Source organism: Podarcis filfolensis, assembly GCF_964270895.1.
Source record: "Podarcis filfolensis genome assembly, chromosome: 2".
Lineage (NCBI taxonomy): Eukaryota > Metazoa > Chordata > Lepidosauria > Squamata > Lacertidae > Podarcis > Podarcis filfolensis.
Genome location: NC_139605.1, coordinates 70,931,149 through 70,947,495, shown reverse-complemented (window position 1 = coordinate 70,947,495; position 16,347 = coordinate 70,931,149). Strand labels below are relative to the sequence as shown.

Sequence of the window (16,347 nt, the reverse complement as noted above, 5' to 3'; positions counted from 1 at the left end):
ACCTATGCTGATCAATGTATATGCATCCACTGGAGAAGCCGCAATTAAGCACAAGATTGTGTCACATATGCCCACAAGCAACTCTGTGTGTGTGTTTAATGGGAAAACAGTGAGGGAGACTAAAAACCCCCATGCCATAGTCCCAGTCTTTATTTGATGCCCTGGCTGCTATTTGTAAAAGCTGCAAAAGAGTGAAAATTATATTCATCTATTCCTACACATTGTCATGTGTACCATAGTTTGGCCCTGAGCAGCATTTGGGCTGAAAATGAAATGAGAGACCACTTGCTAAAAGGGGGTTTTTAGCTAAAAATCAGAGAGCTGTGTGTGCTGATATAGTCCTTCATTTCCCAAACTAATGGAATTTTACTCTTCAAACCAAGTCTCCAAGATGTAGTGCTTACCAATAAGGATGCTTTCTTTATGTTTCTTCAACAACAACAACAACAACAACAACTCACTTCTTCTTACAAATACAATAAGGATACACTTCAGAAAGTAGTTTTGTCCAAGTGATTTCTTTGCATTAAGACAGATAGTGGGTTTCCTCCCCCCTGTATGGGTACTTCAGTGTATTTCTTCAGGGTCTACTGCTCCTACTAGTTGTTCCTTATATGAAATTATAGTTTTTATTTATATAACACTACCAGTGTTCATTGCACTCTTCAGAGTAACATAAGCCCAAGAAAGACGGGCCCTTGCCCAAGCAGCTTACTGCCTATATTTCATTAGCTACTGCCTTTGTTTCTGTGCTAGGAAAGAAAAAGATGAAGCATTTGCATTGCCCTGTTTGGCTCTTCCATGATTAGCTTTAAGGATGTTGCTCAAATGCTGAGGCCAGTGAAAAATATATCATGATTGAGAAAGTGACTTTACAAAACAAAACATGATGAAAACTGGACTACATCCCTTCTCTCCATCTGACTGCTGCCATGACCGGGAGTCCTGATGCTATCATCCAGAAAACATGGGCTGGGTTCAAAATCATTATGATGTTGATCTGCAAACCAGGAATTTCCCAACACCATTTAGGATTATTTTTTTAAAATAAATAAATAAATAAATTATGAATTATAAGCCTTTGGGATATATGGAACGATGAGAGCAAGGAACATGATTGTTTGGAGGAGTGAACAAAGAAACATGTTCATTAAATTTCAGCAGGAATCTCCAAGAAAAGTTCATTTATATTGCAGGCTATATGTTCTCAGCCAACATAAATGCCTTTTCCACTTGAGGTAGATGCCTTGTTTTTCCTCTTTTCTTTCTTTCTCCCTTCTATCTTGAAATTAAAGAGTGCATTAACAGATGATTTTCTCCAGTAATAGGTTATTGCAACCGAGGGTGTAGAAAAGCAACTTTGGTTGCCCTCCCCATCTCCTTTCCTAATGGATTTTCACATTCCCATCCCACCCTTATGTCAATTGCAATGTTCTAATGCCTTAAGAAGCACTGTAGGATTGAGCAAGCATACCTAAAATACTTAGAGGAGTTGAGCATTTTCCTGTTCTGTAAAGCATTTTGTAATTGACAAGGGTTAAGGCAGCAAAATTCCCACACATCCATTATATTGAATTCTTCAGGCCTTTAGTGCTTATTCAGCTGCATAGCTGCTAAGGCAGCCCTTTCTCATCCCACATTCCTCAGTAGCTTCCTAGTGAAGATCATCCATTGTGAAATAAGCATGGAAAGAGCTTAGACAGTGATGGCAAATAAGCAGAGACTGTTTTATGTTGGATTATCAAGATGGGTTTCTGCCTGAGTGCTGGAAATACAGAATGGTTTTCACTGGTGAAGAAAATGACTCGGATTTTAGAGTGAGACCAGGTTATCATTGCCACAGGTTATTCTCAGTCATTTTCTTTAAGTGCATTACAGGTTGTTCTTTATACTACCAACACAGGAATTGGGCCACCTCCTGTGCCTATTGCGAGTAGTTCAAATGCCTATCCCTGGTCAAGCACAGTACCAAAGCCGCAATGCCAGCACCAAACTCTTATGCTGGAGAGAGTCTATAGCTTCTGATGCATGACAGATGGCCACCCAAACTTTGCTTAAAAACCTCCAAGGAAGAAGTGTGTCCACCATCATCTGAGGGAGTCCGTTCCACTGTTGAACAGCTCTTACTGTCATAAAGTTCTTTCTGATGTTTAGCTGGAATCTCCTTTCTTGTAACTTGAAGCCATTGGTTTGAGTCCCACTCTGCAGAGCAGGAGAAAACAAGCGTGTTCCGTCTTCCATGCAACAGCCCTTCAGATATTTGAAGATGGCTATCATATCATATCATCTCTTCTCAGTCTCCTATCCAGGCTAAACATACTCAACCTTCTCAACTGTTCCTCATAAGGCTTGGTTTCCAGGCCCTTGATCATTTAGGTCACCCTCCTCTGCACATGTTCTAGCTTGACTATATCCTCCTTAAATTGTGGCACCCAGAACTGGACATAGTACTCCAAGGCACTGTAAGTTATCCTTATGAGATTGCAGAAGTCATAATTGAGAATCGTGAGCTTGGGGATCCCACCTTGAATTCCACTGCCCATCTCATGGCTGAAGGCAGTGCTGGTGTATGCACTTGCCTGTCTCTGCTGAAGCCACTAAACTACTGATTCCTCACAGGGATATTCACAATGGAGCCCCCTTTTCTCTTATGTCTCTTGCGAAAAAGAGGAAGAGATGGAAATACCCCCTGTAGTCCAGCCTCTAATCCACTTTTTATTTGCATGGAACCAGCAGAGAAGGGTAATCAGCCCAAAAGTTCATGTCACTCATTTTCTTATCTGTATTTATCCCAGTGTTAGAGCTGTCTGCAAAACCAGCCTGTATTTTTTTTTTAAGCTTTTAGCAGATAACTGATGTTGCTTGCCTGCCTCGAGAGACGAATGGTCACTGAACAGCACAGTTAACTTATCAGAGAAGACACAGGCAGGCGTGGGTCTCTGAGAAGAAGCTAAATCAAATAAAAATTTCCTAGAAAATGCCCATTGGAAATGCAGGTCGTATAGAACCATCAGGGCTACCACAAACATTTAGCAGATAACTAGAGGGCCTCAGCAATTACTCACCTCATGAACTGCTGCTGTTTGTTTTGTGAACTTAAGCTTTAGGAAAGCTTAAGCTGTATAAATGGCAAAGCAAAACAACACCCACTCAGTACAAAGACTGCCTGTTACAATGAATTCTGACTAAAGAATGATGTAATTTAGTACACAAGAAGTGTAGTTGGCTATTAAAATGCACACCAGCTTTCTGCAGCCAGAACCTGGTTAATGTGGTACTCTGGTACCATACCCATGTACAGTGGTACCTCTGGTTACGTACTTAATTTGTTCCTGAGGTCTGTTCTTAACCTGAAACTGTTCTTAACCTGAAGCACCACTTTAGCTAATGGGGCCTCCCGCTGCCGCCGCACGATTTCTGTTCTCATCCTGAAGCAAAGTTCTTAACCCGAGGTACTATTTCTGGGTTAGCGGAGTCTGTAACCTGAAGCGTCTGTAACCTGAAGCGTCTGTAACCCGAGGTACCACTGTAATGAGGAGAAACTCATTTGCCACCATGTGCTGAAAACATAGAAGACAGCTATGTATCTTGTTTTTCTTTAACCCAGGGGTCAGCAAACTTTTTCAGCAGGGGGCTGGTCCACTGTCCCTCAGACTTTGTGGGGGGCCAGACCATATTTTGGAAGAAAAAAAAGAATGAATTCCTATGTCCCACAAATAACCCAGAGATGCATTTTAAATAAAAGGACACATTCTACTCATGTAAAAAAACACGCTTCCCAGACCGTCCACAGGCTGGATTTAGAAGGTGATTGGGCTGGATCTGGCCCCTGGGCCTTAGTTTGCCTACCCATGCTTTAACCAATGCAATTTTACTGCAATGGCAGCCCTGAGAAACCAGAAGCTTATCTCTTCACTTCCACCACTGTAATTGGAGTGGAGGTCCATCCCACTAGAAAGAGGAGTCATAGGGGAAAAGTCCCAATTGGATCAACAGGGACTTTTCACGTAAGGTGTGTGTGTGTGTTTGTGTCTGCATGTGAAATATCCATTCTGGTTGTTATTGGGGACTGGAGAGATAAGGCTCCTTCCCTTTCTCCCTTGCCACTTTCACAGTGGTGTTCACATGTTACATTCCATGAGTATATATTCTGTGTACCTGTGCACACACATAGTTGAACTGTACACTCATACAGTTACTCACAAATAATGTACAGCAACTGAACAGTTTGTGTACCAGAGTATGCAATAGCTGAGTTGTACAAATCAACAAGTATACATTCTTTCACACAAACACATGCATACGTGCAGAGTCACCTTGTATGTGTGCTCAATGTAACAAGACAGCAGGCCTAGTGAGAATTGGGCTCCCCCACTTCTGTTGTGGAGGGATGCGGGTGGTGCTGTGGGTTAAACCACAGAGCCTAGGGCTTGCCGATCAGAAGGTCGGAGGGTCGAATCCCCACGACGGGGCGAGCTCCCGTTGCTCAGTCCCTGCTCCTGCCAACCTAGCAGTTCGAAAGCACATCAAAGTGCAAGTAGATAAATAGGTACCGCTCCGGCGGGAAGGTAAACGGCATTTCCATGCACTGCTCTGGTTTGCCAGAAGCGGCTTACTCATGCTGGCCACATGACCCAGAAGCTGTACGCCGGCTCCCTCAGCCAATAAAGCAAGATGAGCGCCGCAACCCCAGAGTTGGTCATGACTGGACCTAATGGTCAGGGGTCCCTTTATCTTTACCATTTACCTCTGCTGTATATTAAGCACATGTCCAGTGCAGCCCTTACTACCCAGTATGGAGGTGGGTGGTGATGGGGGGAGATTCCACTGGAACATGATATTTCCATAAGGATTGTACATAACACATATTGATCCAATCTAATGCATTATTTTCTATGTGTCTTCTTGCCCAAAGCCTGCTTTGAACAATCTTTGCAAGGTTGTAGACTAATTAAGTAGCAAATTAAAGAACACAGCACACAAGGTCTCTTCACACATTTAGTAAGCATGTAGGGTGCAGGGAAGAAGGATCTTTTGCAGGTCACCCAGTTGAATGTAAGACAGCCTGCAGCCGACTGCTTATCAGGCTCTCTTCAGCTAAAAGTCTGGGTGCTTAGGGCAATGCCTGCCATTACAGCCATGTCCTCTTTCACACAAGAGTGCTACAGATCTGCCCAAAAATGTGATTTTGCCATTTTACCATCCAAATGACATAAACTCAACAAAAAAGTGAAATATCCATCACTGTTGGGTGTACGTTCTTTGGCTTTAGCTGACTTAAATTAATCCTCCTTACTATAGGCTCAGGACTAAATTACATGTTGCACACAACCGCCTGTAACAAAGCCCCAACTTTCTTTACTGAAAAGCAGTCCGTGGAAGCTGCAATTTTGAGGAGTGGCAGAGGACAGGGAGTGCTTATTCTTATCTCCAACCCGCTATTTTCCAGCTCAAAATCCCCTACAGCTGCTTTTCAGGGGTTTAACCATTTTTAATTTTAAAGAAGCCAAGGCTTTGTTATGTGAATTTTTGTCCTTAGTACACAAGGTCTAGGATCAAATGAGGTGACAGTGCTGTTGGTAGGAGAGGTTCAGCAGGGGAGGGAGGAGGCAGAAACTGTCAAAGGGTTGGTCAATGGGTAGGTAGCCTGTTTGCTTGTGGCTGTTCCATGAGTAGCCAGAGAGTGGTATGTGAATGGCATGCATGAGTAGGGTCTGTATGAGCCTTTATGAGCATTGTGAATGAATGAATGAATGTTTATTCAGGGGACAGCATGTGAGAGAGTGAAGGGGAAAACAGATGGAGAAACATTCAAGAACCCCACATTTGGGGATATCAATAAATAGCCAATAACATCTAACCTCCCCACAAACTTTGTGCCAAGATGAATGTTCAAGGAGTAGGTTATATGGAAGTTATTGGAATCCTGATAAAAAGTTTAGTTTCCAGGACAGGAACTGTAATGTCGGAAGAATGACTTCTACAAGTACCTGACACAGTGCATCATAAAAAATATAATATCCTCAGAGACACTTGTGGACACACTCCCAGGATTAAAGATTACAATGCTTAGGGCAGGCATGTTTCATAAAGGGTGATACTGTTGTGTGTTGTCTCCTCCTTGTTCCTCCCAATGCACTCTTCCTCCGCCCTAATTCCTTTCCTGTGCCCACAAATTTACTAATTACCCGATCTGGCCCTTTGCTCTTATCTGACGTTTACATCCTACCAGCACTGCCTATTGCTGCAGTAGGGAGAAATTCAGGAGACACACTTTTCTGAATTGCTTTCAGAAAAGGGAGTGAAGAGAGATCGCCAGTAATGGAAAATACTTAAGAATTTCAGATCAGCAAAAAAAGAAAAGGGGAGAAAAAGCAATTATAGTGGAATTTATCCACGGAGCCAGAGTTAATATCTTGCACACATTCTCTCTTCTCTGCCTCCCTTTCTAATGCCAAGGTAGTTGGAAGTTTGGACCTTTGCCTCTCATCGCTTCAAAAATATGTGGCTTAATTATCAGGCTGGTGCATTTATTCCTCACTGGCATTTGAAGCAAGTGCTTATTGTTCAGTCACAAATCCTACCACTTTCTCTACTGGCAGTAACAAAATAGGGAAACTGTGAATCTCCCCTTGCATTGCTCTTGAACTTGGAGCAAGGCAAGATTAGCCAGCCTGCACTACATTTTGCATCCAAGATAATTGAAGGGATACTTGTAACCATCCTGCAATTGCTGCAGTGGCTTCAGTGGGGTTTGAATTATTAGAGGATTGTGCAGAATGCTTCAGCCACACATGCAGTTGGATTTATGCTTTCTGTTCTCCCCAATAGCAAGCCTTTACATAAAATGACAGGACACTATTGAAGAAGAGCAGATAAGCTTTGTGGTGTCCATCACTTAAAAATAAAAGGGATGAACATTCCTTTGTTTGAATGGCCCGACAGCGAAATGCTTGTTTCCTTTACGTAGAAACGAAACAGCAAAAAATATTAAAGTAAAAAAATGAAATAAAAAATGCAACGTCCGGTGATGAGGAGAATAGTCAGAACACTTGGGGGTAATATCTCAGCTTCTGTTCTACCTCCTTAGTTCTTCAGAGTGACAGTGAGGATCATTTATAAGGGAAAAATCAGCTGTAGAATTAACAAGTGGAACCTGGGACAAGCAAATTGCAGTGCACCTCACCTCCTAACAGAAGCACTCCTATTTCAGCTGGTTAGCCATGACCTCTTCCAAGATTCTATAAGCTGTAAAGAGCTCAAGCACAAAGCTGTTCCCCCGTTTTCTATTTCCTACTGATATTCAGCATTCCTCATTGGACTGTTGTAGTTTCTTACCCCTGCAAGAGGGTTGGAGAGGCCTTTTGCCTCTTTAGTTTTTATAAATATTCTGCAAACCTAGGAGTTACCCTGAGTATGCTAATGCCTACCCCTTGTTTCACAGTGGCGCCATTTTGACTCCATTTCTGTTGGCAGTTACCACCTGAAAACAATAAGTGGAGCTACCTTAGGCAATGAGCATTAATAAACACTAACCACAAAGTATGATAATTTAGAGGGGTTTTTTTTTGGGGGGGTACTCTCCAACAATTGTCCTAACTCAGCCAGGATAGCCACAGAGATATGTTCCAGGGATATATTTATCTGCCAATATTCAGGAAGCAACTTATTTTTGGAATTTCAGTTCCCACTTCCTCTGTGTCAACAGAAAAGCATTTATTGTGTTAGGTGACCCAGAAACTACAAATCCAGAATGCGGCAGCTAGACTGGTGAGTGGGAGCGGCCGCCGAGGCCATATAACACTGGTCTTGAAAGACCTACACTGGCTCCCAATATGTTTTTGAGCACAATTCAAAGTCTTGGTGCTGACCTTTAAAGCCCTAAACGGCCTCGGTCCAGTATACCTGAAGGAACGTCTCTACCCCCATTGCTCTGCCCGGACTGGGGTCCAGTGCCGAGGGCCCTTGGTGCTTCCCTCGCTGTGAGAAGCCAAGTTACAGGGAACCAGGCAGAGGGGCTTCTTGGTAGCGGCACCCGCCCTGTGGAACGCCCTCCCACCAGACGTCAAATAGAAAAACAACTACCAGACTTTTAGAAGACATCTGAAGGCAGCCCTGTTTAGGGAAGTTTTTAATGTTGAATAGGTTATTGTATTTTAGTGTTCTGTTGGAAGCCGCCCAGAGTGGCTGGGGAAACCCACCCTCACCCTGATTCTAGGTGCTTCAAGTACTTGGGTCACATCAAATGTAGAAATTTCTAATGTGCCTGTTGTGGTAAAGTGATGTTTTTTCAGGTGTGTGTGTGTGTGCTGATGCAGCTTCTTGCCAGGGGTGCAAAGGACCCTAATGGAAGGCATGTTTTAAGCTAAGTCCCAGTGCAGTCCAATAATAACAGTATATCCCTCCTGTCGGCAAATAATAACTGTCAATCAATAATAACTACAATCATTTCTTATACCTATCCCTATTTGACTTTTATGTCTTTCCCCTGGATGCGAACCCAAATTAACTCAAGCCAACCCTTTTGTTTCTTTCAGTAAGCCAAATTAATTTGGCCTCTTCTCCTCTTCCTTGTGTACAGAACAATGAAACAGTGCTGCAAAAGAGGGAAGAGAAAAGAAAAACCCACACTACAGTATTTTCAAAAGCAATTGGTTTCAGTGCAGAGGTGAGCAGCTGCCACAGAGAAAGACAGACAAAGCCAAAGACTTGTGGGCGTTGCTGACTCGGGCAGTTTCTATCATTTATAGGAGCAAAGCTTCATCTTTTGAGGAGTGGCACCCTGCGGCAGAGAGTACATGTTGACTTCTAGGGCTTTAAATGACAGCCTCACCTATCTTGAGAGAGGATTTTTTGCTCCCTACTTACTTCCAGTCCCACAGAGAGAGCATAGCTGTTTTGGACATATCCCCCCCACAGGTTACTCAGGATATTATTACACAGCGTGCAGGATGACTGTAACACTGTCACCCACACCTTTTGTTCCGAGCTTATTTTCTGCTTTATTTATCCACAGAAAAACGTAGGACTTTTCGGCAGCCCTCTAGAGAATGAACAGAAAACTCAAAAGAAGATACCATGAGCGCAACTGTTTTTTAGCCCATTTACATCTCATTACACCCTACCACCTTCTGTTATAATTAAAGGGTGCGTCGTACATCCTCAGTTTTATTAAAGGTTTGTTTGTGTATTGCAGAAGAGTGTAAATACTTAGCATCTTGGATGTTTTGCACTCAGGTACAAGAGCAGGAAATGCAAATGTATCTCATCAGCTATAAAAAAGCATGTATATTAATCAGATACTTTTAAAAAAACAACAGATGGATAAATATATAACTGGGAAAAGCCTGGGCTCCCATTTTAGCTCAGGAGAAAGTCCTCCTGAGTTCAGTGGAGCTTACTCCATATGTAGCACACACAGGAATGCTGATCTAAAGAAAAACGCTCAATAACTGATACATGTATGCCCATAGCTGTCAACTTACATATTTGAAAATAAGGGACTAGCAGCCTCGAAAATAAGGGATCAGCAGCCAAAATAAGGGATTTTCCAAGCACAGGTATGTTCAACTTCTGAGCCCCTCCAAGCCAAAGGCAGAAAGCCTAGTCATCAGCCAAACGAAGCCTCAAGCTGTGGTTCCCACAGCGCAGCAACCCGGCAAAGGGGATGCAGCAAGGAAAACCACCGTCACCTCTCCACTGGGAAGTGCTGAGCAAAGGCGAGTCCCCAGGCAACGCGGCTGATTTGATTGGCACAAGGCATGCAAGCTCCACCCCCCAGTCGTTCTTAGACTCCTTATTGGGTGAGCAACGCAGCCAAGCAACACAGTTGGAGCCTCCCTCCTCCCTGGCAGGCAGGGAGGAAGGAAGAGGAGCTGCTTCCTTTGAAACCTGGGAAATTTAAGGGACATCATCAATAAGGGACAGCAGCGGGACACGGTGCTGGGATAAGGGACTTTCCCGCCAAATAAGGGACGGTTGACAGCTATGTGTATGCTTTTATAATCCACATCTCTTGGTGTGTTTTGTACTTGTCATACTTATGTCTAAAAGTGGTCCTTAGTCTGTTGCAGCAGAGAAGAGAAAGTCTGGTGGCATCTCAAGTCTAACAGGGAAATCCTATGCCCTGTGACTCAGAAGTCAGTCCCATTAGGACTGCAGGTTAACTAACATAATCCTACATGAACCTTTGTAGACAAGAACACACTTCATGGTACATCTGATGCAGTTGCTTCTTGCCTCCAAGCACTCATGCCACAAACAAGTTGAGGTGGCTTTCACACGCAGAGGTTTAATTTCTCCTGTACTATTTGTGTGAATATGTGATTACTGTTCATACAGAATAGAGAGAGAGAGAGGAAGAGAGGCATTTGTAATGCAAATGAACATCTGGCCAATGTAGGTTGCTTATTTGCATTTCAAAGAGGTGCAAAAAAACCCCTTTAAGGCTGCATTCTTGGGCAATTTACCTGGGGATCAAGCCCTGCGGAATTTAGTAGATTTCACTTCTAAGTAAACACACAGAGAATTGAGCATGCTCAGCTCGTGGAAGTTCTTCATCCTACAAGCATTGAAGTGAAAGTGTCCTATTGAACTGAGTGTGCAAGTTTTTGAATGGTGCTGCAACCTTATTGGCATGTGAGCAGGAGGCAGGCATCCCATACATCAGGGGTCGGACCAGTATTATCAGAGCTTTCCAAGCGATAATGTGACAAAGACGGCAGTTTGGGGCAAATTACAGTGGAAGGTCTTGGTTATAGGCAGGTGACTTTGTTATAAAGGACTAATTGGCCCTTGCCAACGAGATGGGAGAACAGTTGAAAGTCCCTCTGAGACAGTTTGTAGTTTGCAACTGGGTGTCAGGCGACAGTTTCACAGCATATTCATCTGCCTCCTTTGCCCGCCACAGCTGGGGGAAAAGATGTGACAGCTGGCCGAACTGCATGGAGAATTCCAATCAGAAAACAAATGGTTGTTTGCAAGAGGCCACCCTTGGGATTGTTGAGCCAAAGGCAGAAATAATGGAGTCGCATCTGGTGTTAATTAAACAAAAGGACTGCCGAGGCCAAAGATTAAGAAATTATGAGTTAACTCCCCTTCCTCTTGAAAAGTATGAGTTTTGGATTGTAATAATGAAATTTAATATGCATGTTGAAGGTCCCCTCCCCACCCTTTTTCATTTTCATTCTAGACCCTTATTCATGCATGCAATCATGCAAGTGAAGCTTCTGTTTTGAATGAAAGCTGGAATTTAGTGGTGACATTTCAACAGGGTAAGTACAGCTAAGTATGCTATTGTCAAACTCCCTCTGTGTGGAATTTATGCTCGATTATGTTCCCCATTCCAGTCCTACATATATTTATTTGAAAGGAAGTTCCATTGGTTTCCCTACTTCTAAGTAAACAGGTTGAGGACTAGCGCAGAAGCTAGACTATGTGGCACCAATTTGATAGCTGGCAAGTAACTATAATTTAAGGTGGCCAGGAGACAAGGGTGCTGCATCATTCTTTAAATGGTTGTATAGAAGAGGGAATTTTGCATGATAAGCTACACCTCTTCTACCCTCTTCCCCCTCCCTGATCATTCTATTTCTATGCCTTCTTACCCCTGCAAAACCAACTTTCATTCTGATCCAATATAGACCAATGGGTCCAAAAGGGGTTCAAAACGGCCTAAGAGTAGAAAAGAACTTCACAAGGTATAGTGCAAAATTTTAATTAGGAACTATGAGCCTCTGCAATAAAGGAAATGGGCATGTACAGAGTCCATCTCCCTTGCCAATGTGGTATTTCTGTATTTAATAACATGATTGCACAATACAATCTTTCTTTCTTTTTTAATTTTTTGATTCCTAGTAACAGTGATTATGATAAACATTGGCTATATAATGATATTTATTGAGTTCATCTCATTTATATTTATATTTAATATAATCTCCTGGATGAGTCTTAACCCATGGCGTACTGTGGAAATGAGTTAACCCCTTTTTTGCACAGATCCAAATAAAGTAAAATCTACCATAAGATGATAAATCAAATACACATGAAACACACATGAGCTCTTTGCAGTGGAGCCTGTTCTCTATGAACCAGTGACTGCATTTTAAATTCAGCATGCCATACAATCCTATTCCCATCTACTCAGAAGAAAATGTCATTGAATTCAGTGGGACAGACTCCTGGATAAGTGTACACAGGATTACAGCTTAAATGTTCCCAAGCACAGAATTTCCTCCGGAAAGTAACATAAGTCAACAGTCAAGACAAATTCTGACCAGCCTTATGCTTCAGGGACTAGGCAAAGAAATGTACAGTCGTACCTCGGGTTACATATGCTTCAGGTTACAGACGCTTCAGGTTACAGACTGCTAACCCAGAAATAGTACCTCGGGTTAAGAACTTTGCTTCAGGATGAGAAAAGAAATCGTGCTCTGGCGGTGTGGCTGCAGCGGGAGGCCCCATTAGCTAAAGTGGTGCTTCAGGTTAAGAACAGTTTCAGGTTAAGAACGGACCTCCGGAACGAATTAAGTACTTAACCCGACGTACCACTGTATTCGCTTTTCACTTGAAATAATCGTATCAGTTCCTTGTTCCATTTTTTCTATCAGTGCAGAAAACCCTGTAATCATACCTCCCTGCTTTTTAAAAGAAAACATTTGCATTTAAAAATCAAGGATTGTATTATTATAAAGGAAAAACTAACCTCTCAAAAGAGCCAAAAGGACTCACTCCATAAAGCTGGTATCAATGTGGTCAGTCTTGAGCTACGATGCTGGGGAAACTGAGAGCCTCACAACTCACCAGAGCACAAAAAGCAATTTACCAGGTCCACACCCAAAGCTCAGGAATGCATTGAAGGCCAAACACCTCCTGGGTGCCTTCAGGAACTCAGCTTCCTTATTAATTTCTGAGGTAGTTAGGATTCTGAGGAGGCATTTAGAAGCATCTCCTGGGTGAATTTCATAGCTCATTCTGCCAAAAAAGTGACTGTCTCCCTCCAGCCCCTCCATTCAATCCCCAGCAGAACTCCTATACGTTTTACTAGTTTCATACCCTCCATGTGTCCTAATTTTCCAGAAGCCACCCCGGCTTCTGGTTTGATTTTGGAATGTCCCTATTTCCCCTGTCAGTGCTGCCGCTGCCAAGCTCTGGGAGGAGAATGAGCTGGCGCTGGTTCCAAGCAGCAGTGGCAAGCAGGGTCAGATTTAGGTTTGATGAGGCCCTAAGCTACTGAAGGTAATGGGGCCCTTTATATGTTCAGCTGTCCTTTGCCAACAACAAACTGTCATTGTTTTTTGTGTTGAATATATGCTATATGGTACTTTACGGACCTAATAGGTATCTAAAGCCATTTGCACGTGCAGAATGTAGGTACCCTATATATAGAAATAAGCAAACTAGTGATATTTTAGGGAGCAGGCTAACAGGCGGGGCCCATTACAGTCATACCTTGGGTTGAATACGTTTCGAGTTGAGCGCGTTTGAGTTGCGCTCCTCGGCAACCCAGAAGTAACGGAGCGTGTTACTTCCGGGTTTCGCCGCTTGCTCATGCGCAGACACTCAAAATGACATCACGCGCATGCGCAGAAGCGGCGAAAAGCGGCACGCGCATGCGCAGATGTGCCGTCACTAGTTACATTTACCTCTAGATGCGAACGGGGTTCCGGAACGGATCCCGTTCGTATCTAGAGGTACCACTGTACTTACATCATAGTAGCCTACACAACACAAAACACTGCTGCTGTATGTAGGTTTTATTTTATTTGTTTTTTAGCTTGTATTTTAGAAATGTACATCCAATTTTTTTCATTTAAATTTTTTGGGGGCCCCCAAGAGAGTGGGGCCCTAAGCTATAGCTTGTTTAGCTTATACATAAACTGGTGGCAAGGCAGCATCTGGTTGCCTCTCATGGCTGCTGCTGCCAGTCTCCTCCCTTGGATAACTCACAGTGGCTGCTGGAGAGTGAGCAAGGAGAGGCTGCCATGGAAGGAAACAACAAGGACTTTGAAGTGCAATAGTTTCCAGTTGGGAAAGAACCAGATCTGCATTCATTCATTTTGTTCCCTTTAGGAGCACTACTCAAGTTGATCTGCTATAAACTGCAGCAGCCGGACCTTTGGCACAGAGTCACTATATATATATATATATATATATATATATATATATATATATATATTCTCCCCTCCACAGCCAAAAAGCCAGTATTGTTATAATTTCATTTTCTATCTGCAAGTCGAGAAACGACTGCAATAAAACAAACATCTTCCTCTTTTACCATTGTTCTGCTTTATTCTAAAATGACAGTAAGAAGCAAATATTTGTAATTAAGTTAAGGCATGCAAATTAATAAATATGGTTAGCCGAAGCTTGAGTAAAGCTCAGGGAAGTATGTGTCTCTTGCTATATAATTAGAGTCTTGTGAAATGCATCATCATCTCGCATATGCCATCAACAAGCTGGCTTTTTCCTCTGTGTTATCTTTTTAGCAGCTCTTTCCCCATCCCATTTTCATTATATGTACAGCTCAGTTGTGAATCTCCATCCTGGATTAATGAGTGGCAAAATAGTTCATTGCAGCCTGTTCTAATCTAATGTCATTAATTCAGCTTTAGAAGAGCACTGATGTGACTGAAAGCTGATAGCTACTGTTTTTCAATGACCAGCATGCTTGCCTACCTAGGCAAAAGTATTGCAGGGTGTTCAAATTACAGAGAGAGGGAGCAAAGGGGTCCTGGCTTACATATCATTTGTACTAGCCCCTAACAGAAACCACTGTTTTAGAAGGCTATGCAGAGGCGAAACTAGGCTTTCTTTCACAAATACTCAGTTCACCTCCCCCCACCCATGTTTGCATACACATCCACATGCACACACACCTGAACACAATTGTTTTTAAAGGGCATAAAAAGTAAGCAATATATTATCTGAATACAAAGTTGTACTTTCTAATACATTCTTTTTTATTTGGTCCCTTGCATTTTCTTTCAGCCCCCTTCCTCTTAGGCAGGCAGGCATGGTAATATGTACCAAGCCAACCACCCTCCCCCCATAGAAAAGCAGCAAAGACCATGCCAACTTGCCAAGTTCCTCTGAGCCTTTTACTCCAGAGCACATTTTTTGTAGCATGGTTGAGCTGGAGAGACCAAGTGGCCTGACACAGAATCAGGCAGTTTCATGTGTAGCTGCATGTCCCCCCCCCCATTTTCATATTGCTAAGGAAAGGCAGCCCCCTACTTCTCCCCACAGCTCTGCGCTCTGCATGTCAAGCCCTTTCCACAGGAAAGGCTCTCCTCAGTGCTAAGATATAAATATAATAATAAGAATGGAAACTGAGAATGATCTGGCACATATCAGAATGCAAGTCGCATTGAACTCAGTGGGACTTACTTCTGAATAAAAATGCTTATAATTGCAGCATAAGACTTCACCCAGTTAAGGAGGTCTGGTCTTTCCATCAACGTCAATTAGTCCAACCCCTTTAAATGCAGGAGTTTTTCACCCAACATAGGGCTTGAACTCATGACCCTGACATTAAGAGTCTTATGCTCTCCTGACTGAGCTATAAAAGGATTAGACAAATTCATGGCAGGTTATTGATGGCCACTAGCCATAATGGCTATGTTCTCCCACAACTGTTGGAAGCAATTTTCCTCTGCTGCTGCGTTCAGGTCCTGCTTCTAGCCATTAGCATCTGGCTAGTCATTCAGAGACTAGGATGCTGGATTAGATAGGACCGACACAGCAGGGCTAATTTATATTTTTAAGACATTAAAAATGGTAGCAGGACATAAACGAGGACTTATTACTCCTGCCCAGCCACACAGATGGGAAAGGAGTGCAATTGTGTAGGATTAGGGCCGAGGCACTTGGGAAATTGCAGCATCAGCCAGCAGGGCAGCAGCGGGAGGAGTGGATTGGAGCGAGTCTGCAGAAAACTGTGGGACCTTCATCCACAACCGACTAGAGAGTCAGAAGCTGTGTGGGAGATGAGGCTGCGACTTGGCTTACGAGAGGGCGGCAGTCCAACCAGAGGCAGTGAACTCACCTTAGGTAGCAGTCAAATATCTTTAGGGCTCTTGAGAACAGTGTGAATAGCAACAGAGCAGGGAGAGCCACTCCACCTGTAGCCCAAACAGTAAAATGGCTGACAGGCTAGGAGCCTCAGTGGAGCCCCCTGGAGGCTTCACCTGGGGCTAAAGTACTGGCTAGCCCCCCAATAGCTACAGCTCTGAGGCTATGGATGGGTGATTTTGCTAAATCAAAAGGCGTAGGGGACTAGTTGGGAGTTTGCTAATGGATTTAATTTAGGGCTCCTTATGCCCCGCCCCGGAATCTGATCCCTGGCAT

General features: G+C 43.2%; 1 protein-coding gene and 1 long non-coding RNA gene across 5 annotated transcripts in view; one reads left to right on the top strand and one right to left on the bottom strand.

Annotated features, from left to right (window-relative positions):
* SH3RF2 (SH3 domain containing ring finger 2) overlaps positions 1 to 16,347 on the bottom strand; it is an 81,711-nt gene that overhangs the window by 17,454 nt on the left and 47,910 nt on the right. The window lies entirely within an intron of this gene.
* Positions 8,228 to 14,140, top strand: LOC310756388. Its single transcript, XR_014544846.1, has 3 exons — positions 8,228 to 9,147; positions 11,192 to 11,273; positions 14,071 to 14,140. It is a non-coding gene; the product is annotated as an uncharacterized lncRNA (long non-coding RNA).